Here is a 22,003-nt window from a genome sequence, read left to right on the forward strand (position 1 = left end):
CCATCCTTGTGACTATTTTGTAACTGCCAGTTTGTACTTCTTAATCTCTTTGATTACTTTTTAGATCCCACATATAGGGGTAGACAAAAGTAGATTTATAATTGTTCACATGGAAAAATACAAATTAATAAATAATAATACAATAATAAACTCTGTGCTTCAGGTACTCACAACTACTTTTGCCCACTCCTGTATAAGTAAAATCAGAGAGTATTTGTCTTTCTCTGTCTGACTTACTTCACTTCCTATAATTCTCTCTAGATTCATCCATGCTGTCACAAATGGTAAGATTTCATTCTTTTCTATGGTTGAGCAATATTCCATTGCATATATGTACTACATCTTTTTTTAGCCAATTGTCTATCGGTGGGCACTTAGGTTGCTTCCATATCCTGGCTATTGTAGATAATTTTGCAATGAACATAGGGATATATATGTCTTTTTGAATTAGTATTTTAGACTTCTTCAGATGAATACCCACAATCAGAATTGCTGGGTAAAAAGGTAGTTCTATTTTTATGTTTTGAGGACCCTCCATACTGTTTCCAAGTGGCTGCACCAATCTGCATTCCCACCAACAGTTAAGGAGGGATCCCTTCTCTCCACATACATCTGTATGTCCTCTTTAGAGAACTGTCTATTCAGATCCATTGCCCATTTTTTAATTGTTTGTGTTTTTTTGGTGTTAAGTTGCAGGATATTAACTCCTTATTGGATATAATGATAGTTTTTTTCTAAAGATTTCCACCTTCCTGTAGTTTCTGTTTGCTCTAAGAATTTTTGTTTTTCTTTGTTTCTGTTTGTTTATTTTGGTCTATATCATTTATATTAGACCCACTAGATTTATGGACCATTGAGTAACTGAAATTTGGCTAGTCCAAACTGAGATGTACTGTAAGTGTAAAATATACTCTGATTTTGAGAACTTGGAATGAAAGAAAGGGTATAAAAGACCTCATTAATGTTTTTACATTTCTTATAAGTTGAAATGACATTATAGACATATTGGATTAAGTAAAATATATTATTAATATTAATTTCACCTATTTCTTTTTTACTTATTTAATGTGGCTATTGTAAAATTTAAAGTACTTATGTGGCTTGCATTATATTTCTAACAGGCAGTCCTCTGTTAGACTTTGTTCTCAGATGTCTGGCAAATTTTGTTTTTTAGCCGTTGTATACATCTGTATTTATTCCAATATAATTCATATGCCAGAAAATATACCCTTTAAAAAAATACAATTCAGTAATTTTTAGAATCCTTAGAAATGTGCAGTTAATATAACTATGAAATAACAGAACATCTACATTACCCTAGAAAGAAACCATGCGCAATGTCCCTTTGCACTTACAGACAAGTGGACTTGGGAACAGCTTAGGGAGGCCCATGTTTAGGAACATCCAGAACTTAGCCTGCTCAGGAGCTTGTGGCATTTCTGTAATATGCACACACCGAGCTGTCCATCTTATTTACTGTCATGGTTATTCTAAAGAAAATACCTCTTAAATTACTGTGCCTTTCCCCTGCCGTTTGCTATTTTCTGATATTATTCCCCGCAGGCCTTCAGGCCAGGCTTACTTGAGATTAGCTTTCAACTGAGAGAGAGAACAGAAACAGTTCAGTGGGAGAGAGCGGGCTGCTTCTGTGTGGATTTCCTGGCCCTTTCTGATGTTCCTTCATGCTGATCAGGTGAGTTGGCTTTGGACCTTCACTTTGCTCTGCACTTGGGCCCTATATTCTCTTGGCTTCCCATGATTTTGACCTATTTGGGAAACCCTTCAGTTTTACATTTGCTTTAATTTCCAGTCTAGGTGTTTCTTTGATTATTTTCATTGGCTGGTGGAGTGAGCCCTGAGTGTCATTTTTGTCCAGCCCAACTCTCAGCCCTGGCTACCCCTACTCCACATCCAGCCTTACTTTTCCCTGCTCTCAAAACCATTTTTTGCCAGGGCAGGGTGGCTCAGTGATTGAGCATCGACCCATGAACCAGAAGGTCACAGTTCGATTCCCAATTAGGGCACATGCCTGGTTGCTGGCTCAATCCCCAGTAGAGGGTTGCAGGAAGCAGCCCATTGATGATTCTCTGTCATCTTGGATTTTTCTATCTCTCTGAAATCGATAAAAACATATTAAAAAAAAACATTTATTGTCCTCTGCGTTCCCAATTCATCCAGTCACAAATTGGCAAAAGGGACTAACGTAATGCTAAATGCCATTGCACCTCCTTTCAGCATATGAAAATACTTGAATACTCTTTGCTCTTGAGTTTGGACATAGACAGGTATGTTGGGTGCTTTGGAGAAGGTGAGTGGGTGACAGTCTGTACTAGACTCAGAGCTGAGGAGACCACTGGCATAAGGTAAGGCATGAGCCACCCTGGTCTAGTACCTCAGGGGTGCCTAAGTGTCTAGGGTAGGAAAAGAATCTAAAATAAAACAACTAGAACCTCAACGTTAGGATGCTCAAATAACTTACTGAAACATCCTACTCTTACTTCACAAACAGTGGAAAATGAGGCAGTAAATAGTTTCATTAGCTGGAGATGTATCAAAGGTGAAAAGCAGATGGGGAACACCATATGGACAGCCCGACCGAGTTTTGGCAGCTTGGAGGAGCATGGCAGGTGACATTTGGTGATGGAGATTCACTGCCAGGCAGTTACCGAGCTCCAGGTGGCAATAGCAGTAAGAGTGGACGTTGCAAGGGCACTGAAATAAAGACTGGGTCAGTGATTACTTGTAAGTAGCCCCAGGAGAGTCCAGAAAACACCCCAAGCCAAGTGCTTAGAAAACAGATCAGAGGAATGGCAAGAGTTTGGCAGGAATATAAGGACAGTGGATATACAGGCAGTAGGGAAAATTACATGTGACCTCACACCCATCTTCTTTTGGAACGCTCAGCTAAACATAATAAAGGGGAAGAGGGGCTGCATGCTTATCTCTTGGAAATTAGGAAGTTGTAATCCAGGAGGGCCTATGAATAAACTGCGGTCTTAACCTGTGGTTCCTAAACCAATATGGACTGGGGCTCTATGCACATTATCTGGAAAACAACATTGCAGAGTGCCAAATGCTTCACGAGAAATGGAATATTTATGACTCATTGTGCAGCTCTTAATCACTTGACAACTGACTTTCCTATTTATAACAAATACAATTGTACATAGCCATTTCCTTCAGATGTAAGAAAATAACACACACACACACACACACACACACACACACACACACATAGACAGAAATGCCTCCTCAAAAGGACTGGAGGGCAATAAAGTAGAAAAGAGTGTGTAAAACAGAAAAGACAACTGCAGTTTGGCCCCCATTTTAAAGTGCGCTGTCCATTGCAGTGCTATTCTCACCTCCACTGTTTTGGGAGTTATTGGAAATGATAACAGTCTTGCATTTATAATGCAGCTTATTTGTAGAGATTCAAAATACCTGTCTGTGGTTGGAGAGCAGTCTTCATTTGCCATATCAATACATTTTTCCAAGAAATCTGTGTGGCGAACACAGTGTCCCAGTTTTTTGTTGAATGAATGAACTCAAAACAACCAGCGCATCTTGGGTAGTCATTATGGCCCAGAGACAGTTGCTGTCAGTGAAACTTGGCATTGGAAGGGGAGGGGAAATTCTTGTGACCAATCTCTCTCACAAATCAGAGAGAGATGTTGGTTCAAACTCTTGGTAAGAAAGGATTGAGATGTTACCAAAAGCAACAAGAGGAAGAAGTTTGAAGGACAGCAGGTCAAAGAGGTCAACTTCAAGAGAGGGATGCAGGGTGAGGTACAGGCCTGGGATGCTCAGAGCAGAATTAGGAGACTGAGTCAGATGGAGATGCCAGTGGTACTGAAGACTCCTCCACTTATCAGATGAGTCACCTTGGGCTAGTTACTTCACCTCTCTGAATTTTTAATGGGCATGATAATAACACCTACTTTGCAGAGATTATATAAAGATTAAATAAATTAGTATTTATAGAGTTATTAATTATTTTAATGTGGCTTGAAATTCGCCTTCAAAGAATGCTGAAGGCTGATGAAGATTGCTGAACATTGGGTTTCAGTAAACAAACCACAATTCAGCTTTACTGGCCTTATGGCTTAGCCAGCTCCGTATCTCCTGTGCCCAGCAGTGCCTCGCACACCGCGGGTGCTCAGTAAATACTCGGTGAACTGCCTTGATTCCATACCATGGCCTGTGACCTGGCACAGACAACTTGCCTGGCACAGCCCATTCTGGCAGATACTTTGAGAGGATGGGTCTTAGACAGCAGGTTGCATATCCTGAAGCCAACCTTTGCATTTGGGTCAGTGCTTCTAGGGACGGGCATCCTAGTTGAGTAGAACTTTCTCTCTGACATCAGCTGCTTTCCTGTCACAGTAGGCTCACCATTTGACCATCCATTTAGGGATGTCCTATCCTGAGTCTATTTTCTTAATAATTATATCAACTATAATAATATACTAATATATTATTATTAGCAACCCAACATCTTTTTAAATTGCAAATCTGTGCTTTAAATCCAGTAATAGTGTCTGTCTCCTTAGTGGTGTAGGAAACTGTGAAAAATGTTCAATAGTTTCTGTATAATCTCACCCGGGCAAGACACGGTGAGCATTTCTTAGCAACCATAATCCACTGAGGGCCCCCAGTTGGCCAGCACTGAGCACAGGTGTGCAAAGGTAAGACTATAGGCTTTATGCCTCTAGCTCTTGGCATCATGCCTAGCACTTAACACAGCACTGAAAAGACATGCTTGTGGAAAAGAACTGGCCAGTGCTTAAAGACTCGTGTACTGCTCAGCCAATGCAGTCCTGAAATATATTTAATTATTCAACGAATATTTATTGAGTTCCCACTAGGTGCCATGTGGTCTTTCAGGATCTGAGCAACAAAACCATTTTCTGTGGCGCTCTTCTTTTATAGATGATGAACATATAAACAAGAAAAATTTAAATACAGATAAGTACTATGATTAAAATGCAACAAGGTAATGGGAAAGGTACAAGATTAGTCACCGCTCCAGATACTCTGAGGCAGTGATTTTTAAGCTGAGACTTGAAATGGCCAGAGTGCTTCAGATATGCAATGATCTAAAGTGAAAAAGAGCTCAGTGTATTAAAGGAATAAAAAGAAGGTTACTGTCTACTTGAGGGCAAATATAGAAGAGATCAGAGAAAGAGGCAGGGGTCTGAGGGAAGGGGGCTTTGTAAGTGGTTGGAATTTTATATTATGTGCAATGAGGTGCGCAGGGAGATGGGTTTGTGTAGGGAAGTGATGCGGCCTGCTGAGACCAATGCAGCATCTTGGAGAGAGTGTCCTGCAGTGGGCGATTGTGGGATCAGGTTGGAGGCTACTGCAGTGGTCCACATAAAAGAAAACAATAGCTGGAACTCAGTAGCTGTGGGCAGGGAGAGAAGACAATGAAGTCAAGAGATGTTGTGGAGTGAGAGCCAACGAGACTTGACGATGGGTTGGATGTTAGAAGTAAGAGAAAAGGAGGGACAGGGAGCTTAAGTAATTAGATGGTTTGTGGTGCCATCGACTGCGATGGAGGAAACTAGGCGGAGAACAGGTTTGGAAGGGCTAGAAATCAATCATTCTGTTTTTGCGGACATTAAGTTCAAGATGTAATGCCGCGTCATAGTTTTTAATGTCGATCCCAGTGAGCTACGTGGCAATTCACTGGAGAAGGCTTATCGGCTACATTTTTAGGGGGGAAAGTAATTATTGGAGAGGTGGAGAGAAATGGCTTAGATCTCAAGGAGCACAGGTGGGGAGCTGCGAGGACCCCTTCCTTCTAATAAGCCCTGAGGCTCCCATAGAGGAAGCAACTCAAGATTCTCCCTGGCTCCTTGTGGCTTTCTCAGAACCGGTCTAGTCAGGAAAAGAAAAGTAAGAAACGTGCTCACACCACGTTGCACATCCTTTTACTGGGGAAATCCACCCAAATGGGGTGTATTTCCCGGGCTTGCTGCAGACGGAAATAAGAATTCCCAAATGACAGGAGTGATGCCTGTCTGCATCGGCACAGAGCGCAGTCTCAACCTGCACACGTCTCTTTAACAGACAAAGTTTATAGTGTGATTCCTTTGTCTAAAGACATGTTTTTCTTTTCTTCATTTGCTTTTTTATTAATAATAACCTTTTACGGAACTTGTCTCTGACCCTGTTGCTCATTTGTAAGTGAAGTAAGTTTTCCCATTATTTCAGGAGAAACAGGCAGTCCAGGGTAGCTCTTCCAGCTCCATAGCTCTAGAGTTTGTTCTTTTGTTGTTTTCACAAACTTCTTAAATCCATGGCTGTGAATTTCCTAAAATTAGCCTCTTCAATTCTCTTCTACTTTTTTTTCTTTCTTTATTGATTAAGGTATTACATATGTGTCTTTATCCTCCCATTGCCCACCCCCCCCCAACACCCCCACTCATGCCCTCACCCCCTGTTGTCTGTGTCCATTGGTGAGGCTCATATGCATGCATACAAGTCCTTTGGTTTATCTCTCCCCCTTACCCCCACCCTCCCCTACCTTCCCTCTGAGGTTTGATGGTCTGAGCGATGCTTCCCTGTCTCTGGATCTGTTTTTGTTCATCAGTTCATGTTCATTGTATTCCACAAATGAGTGAGATCATGTGATATTTCTCTTTCTCTGACTGGCTTATTTCGCTTAGCATAATGCTCTCCAGTTCCATCCATGCTGTTGCAAATGGTAAGAATTTCTTCTTTTTTTACCGCAGCGTAGTATTACATTGTGTAGATGTACCACAGTTTTTTAATCCACTCATCTGCTGATGGGCACTTAGGCTGTTTCCAAATCTTAGCTATGGTGAATTGTGCTGCTATGAACATAGGGGTGCATATGTCCTTTCTGATGGGTGTTTCTTCTCTTCTACTTTCAACTGGGTCTTCTGGTTCCTTTGACTCTATTGCTTCTATTCTGCTTAGTTGGATTCTATTGTTAACAACTACTTTTTAGCAGCAGGGAGCCTCGTCTTCCTGGTTGTCACCCCTGACAACCTGAATTGAGGATTACTTTGAATTGAGGATTACTTTGCTTCCTACACAGAGAGAAAGGAGCTGCCAAGCTTTATGTAAACGGAAGGGGTTCTGCCTTAGAAGTGAAACTGAGTTGGTAAGTTCTGAAGATTTTCAGGCTCCAGGCCTTGTCTTATAGCAGTCCCATTACACTCGCCCCCTGGTTCAGGTGCTATTCTATTGGCTGGCTGAGTCTTTCAGTTAGTATATCTTGCAACTTAGGGGCTCTTCTCTTCTTAGAACTGTTAAAAGTCCAGTGGCTTTTTACTTTCTCTCAGCAGATGATGTTAATACACGAGTCTTGGAGCTGTCTTGGTTTGTCTTGATAAACTCGGAGGTTGTAGAGGTATCTTGTCACCAAGTTTTGTTGGAGAGATATTTTCTATGGGTCTTTGATTTTGTTATCTTAGTGTAGCTCTTCTGTCTGTTTTTATGAGAAGGTTCAGGGAGATTAAAAAGCAATGCTGTTTCCACTGTCAGCTCTACTTAAAAAAAAAATCTATTTACTCCTTAGATAAATTCACATACAGAATTCTGAGCTTAAAGAATTCACTCCTCACACTTACACAATTTGGGAGCCTTCTAATGGCATTTTTTCTCTCATCTCTGCCACCAGCTAAATCTCTCTGTGATGTACTGTCCGCCCTGCTTTGCTACACTCTAAAGAGAATATACCAAATATTACATTTAAAAGTTTGGTTTGAAACAGACTGGCTCCATTTTCCCCTTTCAGATTAAATGAGAAATCAATTGGAAAATTTCAGTTTATAAATAGTTTTCAACAGTTTTTGCTAAATGGTTATGAAACTTTCCCTTTCTTTCATTTTGTAAACACAGGTTGCTACACTGCTTTAATTGCTTCTTACATCATTGTAGGATAATGTCAGTTCTCTCCAGGGCACTATTATGTTGAGAAACAGAAATGTTACCATGGGCCACTGATAACATCAGTAGTAACAATACTAATAATGGCATTAATAATAGCAGTAATTATCATATACTCAGTACTTCTCTTGTGTCAAATCAGGACAGACAGAATTCTAGCATGGCACCCCCCACCCCTTTCACAGATATAGAACAAATAATCCTAAATTTTGTTTGGAACTATAAAAGATGCCGAATAGCCAAAGCAATCTTAAGATGAACAAAGCTGGAGGCATCACACCCCCTGATTTTAACTATATTACAAAGCTACAGTAATCAAAATAGTATGGTGTTGCCATAAAAACAGACACATAGATCAATGGAATAGAACAGAGAACCCAGAAATAAACCCACATGTATATATATGTAAATTAATCTATGGCAAAGGAGCCAATCCTATATAATAAAGAGCTAATATGCAAATGGTCATCACACTGTCACACAGTAATGACTCAGACACTCAACACTGGGGAGAGAGGAATGGGGACCAGCCAGGTACAAATGAGCTCATAAGAGAGGAATGGGGACCAGCCAGGCTGTAGCCCAGGAGAGGGACAAGCTGCCTGCCCCGTGGTCCTGGGTGCCAGTGGCTGCACCTGTGCCTGCAGCCCAGGAGAGGGACAATCCACACACCCCATGGCCCCCGTGGCCCAGGGCGCCAGCAGCTGCACCTGCAGCCCGGGAGAGGGACAAGCCGCCTGCCACGTGGTCCTGGGCACCAGTGTCTGCATCTGCACCTATGGCCTGGGAGAGGGACAAGCTGCCTGCCCCACGGTCCCAGGCGCCAACGGCTGCGGCTGCGGCTGCAGCCCAGGCAAAGCCACCTGCCCACGGTCCCCTGTGGCTGTGGCCGGCCCGAGTGAAGCCAGCCTGGGTGCTGGGTGCCTGCAGCTGGCAAGAGGGAGGGAAACTCAGGTCCTGGGTGCCTGTGACTGGTCGGAGGAGGGAATCCTGGGTCCTGGGTGCGGGGTGAGGCAGAGGTGGTTAGGGGTGATCAGGCCAGGAGGGGAGCAGTTAGGGGCAATCAGGCAGGCAGGCAGAGGTGGTTAGGGGCTATGAGGCAGGCAGGCAGGTGAGCGGTTAGGAGCCAGTGGTCCCGGATTGCGAGAGGCAGTCGGACATCCCCCGAGGGGTCCTGGATTGGAGAGAGTGCAGGCCGGGCTGAGGGACTCCCCTCACATGCATGAATTTCGTGCACCAGGCCTCTAGTAATATATAATAGGGAAAGAGGGAAGGATAGTCTCTTCAATAAATGCTATTGGGAAAACTGGTCAACTGCATGCATAAGAATGAAATTGGACCACTATCTTACACCATACAGAAGATGAACTTAAAATTTATTAAAGACTTGAGTGTAAAATCTGAATCCATTTAGACAAAATCATAGACAGTAAGCTCCCTGACATCAGTCTTGGCATATTATTTTTTTTTTATTTGACACCAAGAACAAATGCAGCAAAGGGAAAAGTACACAAGTAGGACTACTTCAAACTAAAAAATAAACTTCTGCAAAACAAAAGAAAGTATAAAAACATGCAAAGGCAACCTACTAAATGAGAAAAAAGGTTTGCAAATCATATCTGATAAGGGATTAATATCCAAAATATATAAATAACTTATACAACTCAATAGTGAACAAAAATGCACAAACAATTTGATTTAAAAAATGGGCAGAAGATCTGAGTAGACATTTTCCCAAAGAGGATATACAGATACCAACAGGTACATAAAAGGTACTTAACATCACTAGTTATCAGAGAAGTGCATATCAAAACCACAAGGAAATATCACCTCACAACTATTAGAATGAACATTATTGAAAGGATAAAAAAAAAAGTGCTGTTGAGGCTGTAGAGAAAAGTGAACTTTGTTTACTGTTGTTACAACCACTACAGAAGACAGTATGGAGGTTCCTCGAAAATTAAAAATAGAACTACCATATGATCGAGCAATTCCACTTCTGGTATTTATTCAAAGAAAACAAAAATACTACTTGGAAAAGATACCTTCATCCCCATGTTCATTGCTGCATTTTTACAATAGCCAAGACCAGGAAGCAACCAAAGTATCTATCAATGGATTAATATGGATTAAAAAATGTAATACAATATATATTCAATGGAAAATAATTTATCATAAAAATATCACCATTTGTGACAATATGGATGGAACTTGAGGATATTATGCTAAGTGAAACCAGTCAGACAGAGGACAAATACTATATGATTTCACTTATACCTGAATCTTTTAAAAAGAACAACAACAGAAAACTGAGCCCATTGATACAGAGAACATACTGGTGGTTGCCAGAGGTAGGGGCTGGGGAAGGGTGAAATGGGTAAAAGAGATAAAAAGACACAAACTTTCAGTTATAAATAAGTCATGGGGATCCGATGTACAGGAAGGTGGCTACAGTTCATACTGGCTTGCCTAGTTGAAAGTTGCTAAGAGAGTCAATCTTCATCACAAGAATAAAACATGTTGTAAGCATGCATGCATGGTGGCAGATGTTAACTAGACTTACTGCAGTAGTCATTTCACAAAATATAAAAATATCAAATTATTATGTTGCTCACCTGAAACGAATATAACATTATGACAATTATACCTCAATTTAAAAAATTTTTAAAAATTTAAGATGATTCCCCCAAATTCCTGGCATCTGGAATATATACCCTATGTCATCCCCTCACCTTGACTGTGAACAGGACCTCTGAATTCATTGCCTGATTAGGTTACATTATTCTGCAAAGGTAAAGGGCTTTTGTGGACAGTGAAGATCTCACTATTCACAAAGGTAAGCACAAGGGAGATTACCCTGGGTGAACCTGACGTAATCAGTTCAAAGCCCTTCACAGATGGATTGGGCCCTTCCTGAAGAGAGAGACTCCCTCGCTGGTTTTTAAGAAGAAAGTCACCACCTTGTAAGAGAGCCCCATGGCTGTGACCTGAACGGTCCTTAAGGAATTGAGAGCATCCCCTAGCAAGAAAGTGGGGAGCTCAGGCCTCCCCACAGTGGAAGGGGAGGTAAATCCTGCCAACAACTGGAGGGAGATTGGAGGTGGATCTTTCCTCAGGAGAGCCCACAATCTGGCTCGCCCCTATCTGCAGCTTGGTGACACCCTGAGTCTTGCCTTGTCCAGGCTCAAGAACCATTGAAATGGTGAGATAACATGTGTGTTTTAAATATGCAGCAATAGAAAATCAATGCACATACCTTGTACTATGCTTTTTTTCTAAATCATCACCTTTTAAAATCTCATAACAAACCCAAGGTGATGATGATGTCCATTTTACAGGTGTAGAATCTACACATTCAGAGAGGTTAAGGAATGCACCTAGGGTCACAAAGGTAGGGGTACATCTGGGGCTCAAACTTAGAATTGCTTTGCTCAAGTCATTTAGCCTCTACATTGTAGTGCTTCATTACTCCTCTAGCTTCTTCAGAAATGCACACTAGTATTTTGTAGATAGTACTAAAGAGAGTGCATGGAGGGTTGGCGTTTAAGGTGCTATTAGCAGGATAGCAACTCTGATGTGGAGTAAAAATGCCATATGCATCCTTTTCGCCTTGCCTCTTAAGATATTGACTCTTTTCTGAGATAATAGAAGATCTTAGCCAATTACCCAATAAATTAAATATATGTACCTAAATATCGTATTTCTTTCTTCTGAAAATTTCCAAGGGCCCAAAGTAATAATTTTATTTAAAAATTTGTATTTGATAAAATTAACATCCTATAAAACTCACCCATTTAAAATGTACAATTCAGTGGGTTTAGTATATTCACCAAGTTGTACAACCATAATCACTATCTAATTGCTACACATTTTCATCACCCCAAAACGAAAAGGATTAGCAATCCCTCCCCATTTTCTTACAAGCTGTCCTTCTCCACAGAGCCTGGAGCCTACTTTGTTTCTATGGATCTGCTTACTCTGGACATTTTGTATTAATGGAATCATATGATATGTGGCTTTTGTGTTTGGCCTCTTGGACTTAGCACGGATATTAAAGGCTGATTCATATGTAAAGCAGTATCTCATTGTGGTTTTGATTTGCAGTTTCCTAATGACTAATGATATTGCGCATCTTACTATGTGCTTCTTGGCTACTGTGTATTTTCTTTGGAGAACAGTGTGATACACGTCAATGTAGCTATTATTTAGACCTTGCCACATTAGCTTCATGAATGCCCTTTTTCTTTGCTGAAGTATTTAAATCAAATCTCAGTCATTATGCAACTTTATACCAATATACTTTTATCTACATCTCTAAAATGTATAGATTTTTCCACATAAATGATTTCTTTAATGCACTTTATTTGTGAGTCCACCATAGGTGCTATGGAAAATGGGAAGTTAAGAAGAAACTGAAGCCTAGCCAGTATGGCTCAGTGGTTGAGCATTGATTTATGAACCAGGAGGTCGCAGTTCGATGCCTGGTCAGGGCACATGCTCAGGATGCCGGCTTCATCCCCAGTGTGAGGCGTGCAGGAGGCAGCCGATCAATGGTTCTCTCTCATTATTGATGTTTCTATTTCTCTCTCCCTCTCCCTTCCTCTCTGAAATCAATAAAAATATATTTTAAAAAAAAGAAGAAGAAGAAACTGTAGAGCCAGTCCATTCTGAATGAGTTTAGGATAAAAATCTGAGGGGCAGGCAGATGATGCAAAATTCCAAGAAATATATAACAACATCTTGAAAAACACTGTGGTGACGGTTTATATTCACCATCAAGTCAACACATCAAAATGGAAAATGCCTGCAGGCTTTATCAACTGTTTTGTATATTTCCAAAGTTATTATCTGAAGGGAATAACCCCTGTTTTATTACACTTTAAACCAACTTCAGCTCAGCTATAAATTTTAATGCTTTAAAAAATAAACAGTACAAAGTTCTAGATAAAACTTGATCTTTGCTAATATTTAGGCTTGAGCTCAAATTCCTACTAACTGCAGAAAGAATTTCTTTTAAACACACACACACACACACACACACACACACACACACACACACACACACACCTCTGCTGTTGGCCATTGAAAAGGATAGTTAGGAGACCTAGAGACAGCAAGCTGTGTTTTCCTAATGATTACAGACCCAGCCTCAAGTCATTGTCTACACACCATGGTGTTGACTGTGAGGTCTTCCTCCTTACATCTGTCATTTTGGGAAAATAAAAGAGTTGAATTCTTTGCAGCATAAACATGATAATGTTTTTATAGCTATCATTGTATAATGTTTTAAAAATGTTTGTGGGGATATTTGCTAAATATCTCTCTTCTCTGACAACTGGCCCCTAACTCCTCACCAAAATGGAGCTCAGATACCCATGCTTATGTCACATGATCCTGTCCCTCAAACTCTGTCCCCACACTGACGATGCCCATTAGGCCACCAAAGGACATCTGATCTGAGCTTAGCAGGGAGATTTGACTCCTAGTAACTTGGATTTAGGATTCAGAGAAAACCCATTAATGTCTGCCTGTGGATATGACCCAGAAAAAGTAACTGAGGGGGCTGTAGGTTGCACACCTGCCGTGTGCAAGGAGATGGTGAAAAACTGCTCAGTAAAGAGAATAACAAAGACACATAGAGAGCAGAAACAAGAAACTGAGAAAGAGACAGCCAGATGCCTCTTCGATTCCCAGTTCTGGCTGCAGTTACCGGTGCTGCCCAGCCTCTCAGTAACTTTCCAATAAGTGCATTTTTCCCCTTCAAGTAAACTTGGGTTGCTGTCAATTACATGCAACCAGAAGAACCTTGACTAGGGCAGTTTGCCTATATTTCAGGGGAAGATGGAGTAATTCCGATTGACGATTATATACAGTCTTGAGAGTCCATTTCAAACAGGCTTTTTGGAAAGTCAAGTTGTTTTTATTGCACCACTAATCTTCTCTTATTTAGATGTTGTCAATAAATGCACTAATCTCATTCCTCTGAGACGAGCGTCTCAATGTTGTCAGCAAAACCAGTGGGAAATGAGATGTTGATCCAAACTCTTTTGCCCCACGATGATATAAAATGGTGTAAGTTCAAAACAACACCGCAAACAAGGTCTTAGTGAATTAGACCTGAGTCTTTTTGAGATAAAAGGGCTTTATTAAGATGTCAAATCAACAAAGCAAGATGGATTTTGGTGGCAGAATGATGGACAGTCCTCTCGTTATGTGAATCGGTTGCCATTTTTTCTTGCCCACAGAGGGATGTGGATCCTCTTTTATCTGTGTGTTTGTTTACATGGGACATTTTATCCCAGTGGATGAAAGCTGCCTGAGAACCCGAATCAAACCTCCAATTCTGAAGCTCACAAGAGCTGGCAAGGACAAAAATGATTCCTGTAAGTTCCAGGGGACAGTGTTTTAGCCTTTGCTTTAGCATTAATATTACTTCATAGTTTTTAAATTCCTGCTCCACTCTTTGGGGAAAAAGAACTTTTTATTAAAAGCCTATTCCATTAAAAACACTCGCGGGTTACAGAAATAGCCTTTCAGGCGATCCTAAGGGAAACCAGATTCTTTCTGGTCTTGTAAGATCACTCCCCAAGGCGATGCTTGATGCAAGATCACCCCTTCACCAACGCACAGCACTTTCTCCATCCCAGGAGCATGGAGCCGGGTCCATGCCCTGGGCTGCAGCAGGCTCAAGCATGGATGAGGACATCACTTTAGTGCTAGAACAGGGCTGTCTGTTTCTTATTGAACAATAGCAGCTGGCATTTATTGAACTCTCACTATGGTCAGGCATTGATATATCTTATGCCACCATCTAATTTAACCCTCACATCTCTATGAGCTATAGGTAGGTTTGTGATGATCCCATTTTATCAGTGAGAAAACCAAGGCACAAAAAGCTTACGTAACCTGCCAGGGATCCCTAAGAGGCAGGGCTAAGCTTTGGACCAAGGCTGTTCCTGAGCCTTGGTTAAGCATCACCGTATCATGAGGGCCTCCTTAAGTACATGCTGTTGGCTTGACATACTTTGCCTCTGTTACAAAAATAAAAAATACAAGACAGGTGTTGCACCCATTTTACATTCTTATGGTTTAGTTTGTGATCTCTCCATGTTTCTCCACCTCCCCTAAAGCCCCCTCCTCACTCCCAAAATGCATCCCTTCCCCCTTCTCATTCTTTATACACCAGCTTTGAGGGCTACCCTGTGCAGGTGACGTGGATAAGGAAGAGCAATAGCAGAGAGTAAGAAGAATTTCCCATGGTCCTTCATCCACAGGGTTTATATTGCTCCAGAGCTAGTCTGATCTAAAGATGTGTGTAACTCTCAGAAGCCCGAATGAGTAAAACAATACCTTGAACCACAGCATCCTCCAGCATTTATAACAGCCCCGACACCATGATGGCCACTGGGATCTCTTCAGTTAAAACAATTCCAATATTATTTACTAACCTAAGCAGGCGTTTACCATTTTAAACAGAATGTTTTGATTTATTTTTCTCTGAGTTCTCGATCAGCATGTCTGCCTCTCTCTTCACAGGCTGCATGATATCCTGTTTGCCAGCATAGTTTTGAAGGCAGCCTGACTTAAATTCTAGCTCTGCTACTTACTAACTGTGTGCCTATGGTCAGGTTGCTTAACTTCTCCATGTCTCAGTTTCCTCAGGCAAAATATGGACAAGAAAGTGTTCCTATTTTCAGTTTTTTGAGGAAACTCCATACTGTTCTCCACAGTGGCTGCACCAGTCTGCATTCCCACCAGCAGTGCATGAGGGTTCCTTTTTCTCCGCATCCTCGCCAATACTTGTCGTTTGTTGATTTGTTGATGATAGCCATTCTGACAGGTGTGAGATGGTACCGCATTGTTGTTTTGATTTGCATCTCTCGGATAATTAGTGACGTTGAGCATGTTTTCATGTGTCTCTTGGCCTTCCTTCTGTCTTCTTTTGAAAAGATTCTATTTAGGTCTGTTGCCCATTTTTTTATTGGATCATTTATCTTCCTTTTATTAAGTTGTATAAGCTGCCTGTAGATGTTGGAGATTAAACCTTTATCAGTGATACCATTTGCAAATATGTTCTCCCATGCAGTGGGCTTTCTTGTTGTTTTGTTGATAGTTTCTTTTGCTGTAAAAAAGCTTTTTATTTTGATGTAGTCCCATTTGTTTATTTTCTCTTTAGCTTCCATTGCCCTAGGGGCAGTATTGGTGAAGAAGTTCTTTTGGCATATGTCTGAGATTTTGCTGCCTGTGGATTCCTCTAGTATTTTTATGGTTTCCCGTCTTATGTTTAAGTCCTGTATCCATTTTGAGTTTATTTTTGTGTATGGCATAAGTTGGTGATCTAGCTTCATTTTTTTTGCATGTATCTGTCCAATTTTCCCAACACCATTTATTGAAGAGACTGTCTTTATTCCATTGTATGTTCATGCCTCCTTTGTCAAATATTAATTGAGCATAGTGGTTTGGGTCAATATCTGGATTCTCTATTCTGTTCCATTGATCTATATGTCTGTTCTTGTGCCAGTACCAGGCTGTTTTGAGAATAGTGGCTTTGTAATACAGCTTGAAATCTGGTATTGAGATCCCTCCTGCTTTATTCTTCTTTCTCAGGATTGCTGTGGCTATTCGGGGTCTTTTTTTATTCCAGATAAATTTTTGGAGAGTTCTTTCAAGGTCTGTGAAATATGCCGTTGGTATTTTAATGGGGCGTGCATTGAATCTATAGATTGCTTTGGGTAGTATGGATATTTTAATGATGTTGATTCTACCAATCCATGAACATGGTATGTTCTTCCATCTGTTTACGTCTTCCTCTATCTCTTTTTTCAGTGTCCTGTAGTTTTCCGTGTATAGGTCTTTTACCTCCTTAGTTAAGTTTATTCCTAGGTATCTTAATTTTTTTGGTGCGATGGTAAATGGGATTGCCTTTTTAGTCTCTCTGTCTGTAAGTTCACTATTGGTGTATAGAAAGGCCATAGATTTCTTGGCGTTAATTTTGTATCCTGCTACATTGCCGAATTCATTTATTAAGTCTATTAGTTCAAAAAACTGAAAATGGAACTCCCATTTGACCCAGTAATCCCACTCCTAGGAATATATCCTAAGAAACTGGGAACACCAATAAGAAAGGATATATGCACCCCTATGTTCATAGCAGCACAATTTACAATAGCTAAGATCTGGAAACAGCCTAGGTGCCCATCAGCAGATGACTGGATCAGATAACTATGGTACATCTACACAATGGAATACTATGCTGCCATAAAAAAGAAGGAATTCTTACCATTTGCAGCAACCTGGATGGAATTGGAGAACATTATGCTAAGTGAAATAAGCCAGTCAAAGAAAGAAAAATACCACATGATCTCACTCATTTGTGGATAATAAAGAACATTATAAACTGATGAACAAAAACATAGATACAGAGGCAGTAAAGCATCAAACAGACTGTCAAATTACAGCAGGAAGGTTAGGGAGAGGTGGGGAAGATAAGAGATCAACCAAAGGACTTGTATGCATGCATATAAACACAACCAATGGACGCAAAACTCTGGGGGGTGAGGGCATATATGGGAGTGGGGTGGGGGGGGCAATGGTAAGATATGTACACATAAATACCTTAATAAAAAAAATTGAAAAAAAAAGAAAAAAAGAAAGTGTTCCTACGTCACAAGTTGTTCTATGGATTCAATGAGGCAATCCATATAAGGAAGTTAAGATAGCACCTGGCTCAGATAGCGAGTACTCAGCAAATGTTTTAGTTTTGTTTCCATCATGGCTCTTCTTAAATTAACATGTCCTGAAGATGAAGAGCATCATATAAAAGTTGTCCTATTGGTGCCTTGTTCTCATGTGCTGGAGTTTTGTGTTTTTTTTTAATTTTTTTATTGGTTAAGGTATTACATATATGTCCTTATTCCCCCATTACTCCCCACCCCCCCATTCATGCCCCCACCTCCCTATTGTCTGTGTCCATTGATTAGGCTTATATGCATGCATATAAGTCCTTTGGTTGATCTCTCCCCATTAACCCCACTGTCCCCTACTTTCCCTGAGGTTTGACGTTCTGATTGATGTTTCTCTGTCTCTGGAACTGTTTTTGTTCATTAGTTTATGTTGTTCATTATATTCCACAAATGAGTGAGATCATGTGATATTTATCTTCTGATGAACTATGTAAATGCTAGAATCGATTCTCATTGTTTGCTGTAGAAGCATTCTATAAAGCTGCCGTGGACACTGAGTTAATGAGTACTGAGCTATTGCTCATAGGAGAAATACAGGGTAGCTTCATGCGAGCTTCTGGTCACATGCTAGTGAACCAATCAATACAGAGCCTTGTTTTATGTGTGTTTCTACTCAAGGACACCTTATTTAAGCTACATTATTGATTCAATACCATTATGTATATTGCATATAAAATATATATGCTTATATATTACATGTAGCCTGTAACTCAGGCCTGAATGAAGCTTATCTAACACACACACATTTTCTCTGTAAGGCACACCTGCCCTTAAGAACACTAGATAGCACTTTAGCACTATGCTTGGGGGCCCTTTTAAAACATCTAATCACCAGCAAAAAGCACAAAATGCAAAAACCATGCCACTTAATAGACGGCAAAAGGGACACGTGTTTACAGTATGAGAGCTGACATGGGAGGGCAGAGCCCCGCTCTGCTCCACTTCAGCTGAGAACATACACTTTGCGTGACAATTTCCTTTGCTTCTCTGTATGTCTGCAAATGACCACCAAAGTGCCATGAGTATTCATCTGGGGGTTACAAATGAATTTTAGTGAGTAGGCAGATTTGCAAATATAAAATCTGCAGAAAATGAGAATTGACTGTAATTGATTCAACATTTCTGCACAGCTAAAGGCTTTATGAATAGGGGTGAGGGTGGAGGGAGATTATAAAAGGGTTAATGGAAGCATTAGCTTGGTAAGGGAAAGGCATGATGTCCCCAATTTCTGTGTAGGTTAATAATTCCCCCAAATGTATTTAAATGTATTGAACAATGCCAAAACCGTGCCCGTTCTGCAGGAAACTTCAAAGTCTTTACTACACTAATGTACATTGTGAATTTCTACAAAATATAGTATTTCCTAAATTTGACCATTAGACCCTTTGGGAAATGCTAATCTGAGGTGTTTCTGACAGAATCACCTGGGATTTATTTAATCCTAGTGCTCAGAAACGTTCTATTTGAGTACAAGAGTAATTTGTATTGTAAAGGCTTGTCATTCAAACAGCCAAATGAGCACCCTCTGCAATGCTTCTCAGGGTTGGTGGGTGCATTAAGCCTATTTCCAGGTTTTCAACACACTGTAGTCCTCCTCCCATGTTCTATTTGATAAAATTACACCGGCATGGCCTGTGGACTTGCCCGGAAGAAAGGCTGCTAACAGAAAATTTGCATTTTTCTTGCTTTTCTTAGTTGTGCATTTCCAATTTTTACAATTTATTTATTTATTTAATTTAGAGAGAGGAAGACCTAGAGATATAGATAGATAGACAGACAGACAGAAAGAAACATCAGTATGATAGAAAATCAATTGGTTGCCTCCCACATGTACCCCAACTGAGGATTGAACCCACACCCTGGGGATGTGCCCTGACTGGGAATTAAACCCACCACCTTTCAGTGTACGAAACAACAAAGCTCCAGCCAACTGAGCCACACCAGCCAGGACTGTACATTTCCAATTTTAATAAGAACGTGAAACAGTGTATATCAAGAGGCAGAACCAATGCATCTCCACTTAAAGCTTTGCTAGGAGAGAAAAGATTGAGAGCATAATGGCTGACGACTGACAACTAAGCCTCAGCTCTATGGGCACCACCTTGGAACTAAACTGTCTTAATGGTAAGCAGGGAATGAGCCTTGGAAATGAAAGATGTTTTCACTCATTTGCCGTTTATTCCTCCTGAGCACATTGTAAGACAGAGGTGCACCCTATTCGTTTAGGACTTTGTTTAGAGCTTTCACGTGTTTCTCAGAGAGAAATACCATGAGCAATTTCTTTATGAAATAGTTTTCTCTATCTTAAGGCTCAATGCTGTGAAGCATGCTCTAGCCATTAACTTTTTTGTTTTTCTCTATGTTGGAACCAGGGAAGTGCGATGACTAGTACAAGGTTTGAGGGATGTGCAAAGGCCCTGAGGATATGAAGGAAGGTGAGAGAGAGCTCAGGCACGGATGCTGGAAGCAAGGTTCCAAGAGCCACTGGGCTCTTACCTAGTCTCTCCACTTCCTGTCTGAGAGGTCTTGGCCAAGTTCCCCAGTCTCTTTGTGCCTTGTTTCCTCACTAGAAACAAAGGGATTTAAATAGCACCTATTAATGAGTATTTGAGTTCAGTGGCTTAGTCAAATAGTATTTCTTTTTCTAAGGTAACAAAAAGTCAGGAGTAGGCAATCCAGGGCTGGAGCAATGGCTCTAACAGACTCACCATATTCCAGACTTTTTTCTTAGTTTTGTGTTACCATCCTTAATTTGTGGAACAAATATGTGACTTTTTAGTCCTATGGTCTCTAGATGGTTTTTGCATCTACAAATATTCACAGTCCTGGCAGAATGAGGAGGGAAGAGAAAGAGATAAAGCATAAATGTCTTCTCTTGGATTGGTCTGCCTTATTGTTGGTGATGCCAGTGCATCTCAAAACTTCAGACTCTATCTCATTGTACAGACCTGCATCACACAACCGTGCAAGGGGAGCTGGGAATTTTACTACCTTAGCTGCCACATCACCATCCTCAAACAAAACCATGGCATTGTTTATGTGGAAGAAAGGGGGAAGGGGATACTGACTAAGCAAATAGCAGAATTACCAGACATTTGTAATGATGTTGTGTGGGTCAAATGAGTTAATATGTGTAAAGAATGAAGAACCTCAGAGGAATGTAGGAAATATCCGATGTTTTTATAACAAACTTAGCATGAAGTCCAGACTTCATATGGATGCCTCTGATGGAATAAGAATAAACAACTCCCCATCTATCTCCACCTACTACCTTGACTCCCTGACCCTCCACCAAGTGGAAACTGCTTTTAAAATATGTTCTTATCTCCTGGTTTTCAGCTACTCACAGGTCCCTCATTTTATAAAATGGTGACTTTGGGCCCAAGGCTCTTTTGGACAATGATAACTGTCGTCTCTGCCTGGAGTGCTCTCTCGATCTGTGGAATGTGTCACCAGGAAAAACCACAGGGTAGGTGAATGCCCAATGGCCCCGATGCAACCCAACACAAGGACCCGGCAAAATGGCAGCTCTCAACCTCCGAGCAGGCTTTGACTCTCAAATTCGAGCTGCGACTCACAAAACACTGCACAGGCACACGTTTTATTTAGACACTTCCATGACTATTTAGGTATGAGGCACAAGCATCTCAGAAACTGGCACCGAATATATTGCATTCTTAAAATAGCGAACACTCCAGTAGTTGCTAACGTCTGTGATTTCCTTTGGAGTAGCATTCCTCTCTTGGATGTCTTAAAGAACTTTTCTATTCATCTCAGAGAGCTGCCAGAGGCCTTCTTTCCCTCTTCCCTTCCCCTTTTCTTCACCAAAAATTCATGAATTCTTGCTACTAACTCAACAACAGCATCCATGTTGGGAGACAAGGATTAGTACATCATAAATCATGAATTATCTCATCCCACAAATACATACCTGCATGCTTACTCTGTGGCTCTTCACTTTGTGAAGTGGCTGGGATGCAATGATGTGCAAGACAGAGAAACAGGTTATGGTCTGAACCCTGAGTTCTACATGGAAGAGAGATGAATAGATACAGGACTGCAATACACTGAGAAAAGTGATATGAATGGACAGAATGCCAAGGTCAATGGCATGCTGGCTGGATTTGTTTAAGCCGAGAGCACCCGGCCCTGCCATCTCCCTTTAGAAGAGGCCGATATTTAATTGGAATGATGCTTAAAAGTAACAGGGAAATGGAGAACGCCTTTCCCGCACTTAGGTCTGTTTGATAGAGCATAACAAAAATTGTATACTTAGGGTTATATACTTTCTTGGCTGTGATGCTTTGAAGCTCAGGAGGTGTGAGCTATAATAATTTGCC

This window comes from Cnephaeus nilssonii (genome assembly GCF_951640355.1).
Source record: "Cnephaeus nilssonii genome assembly, chromosome: 14".
NCBI classification, from domain to species: domain Eukaryota; kingdom Metazoa; phylum Chordata; class Mammalia; order Chiroptera; family Vespertilionidae; genus Cnephaeus; species Cnephaeus nilssonii.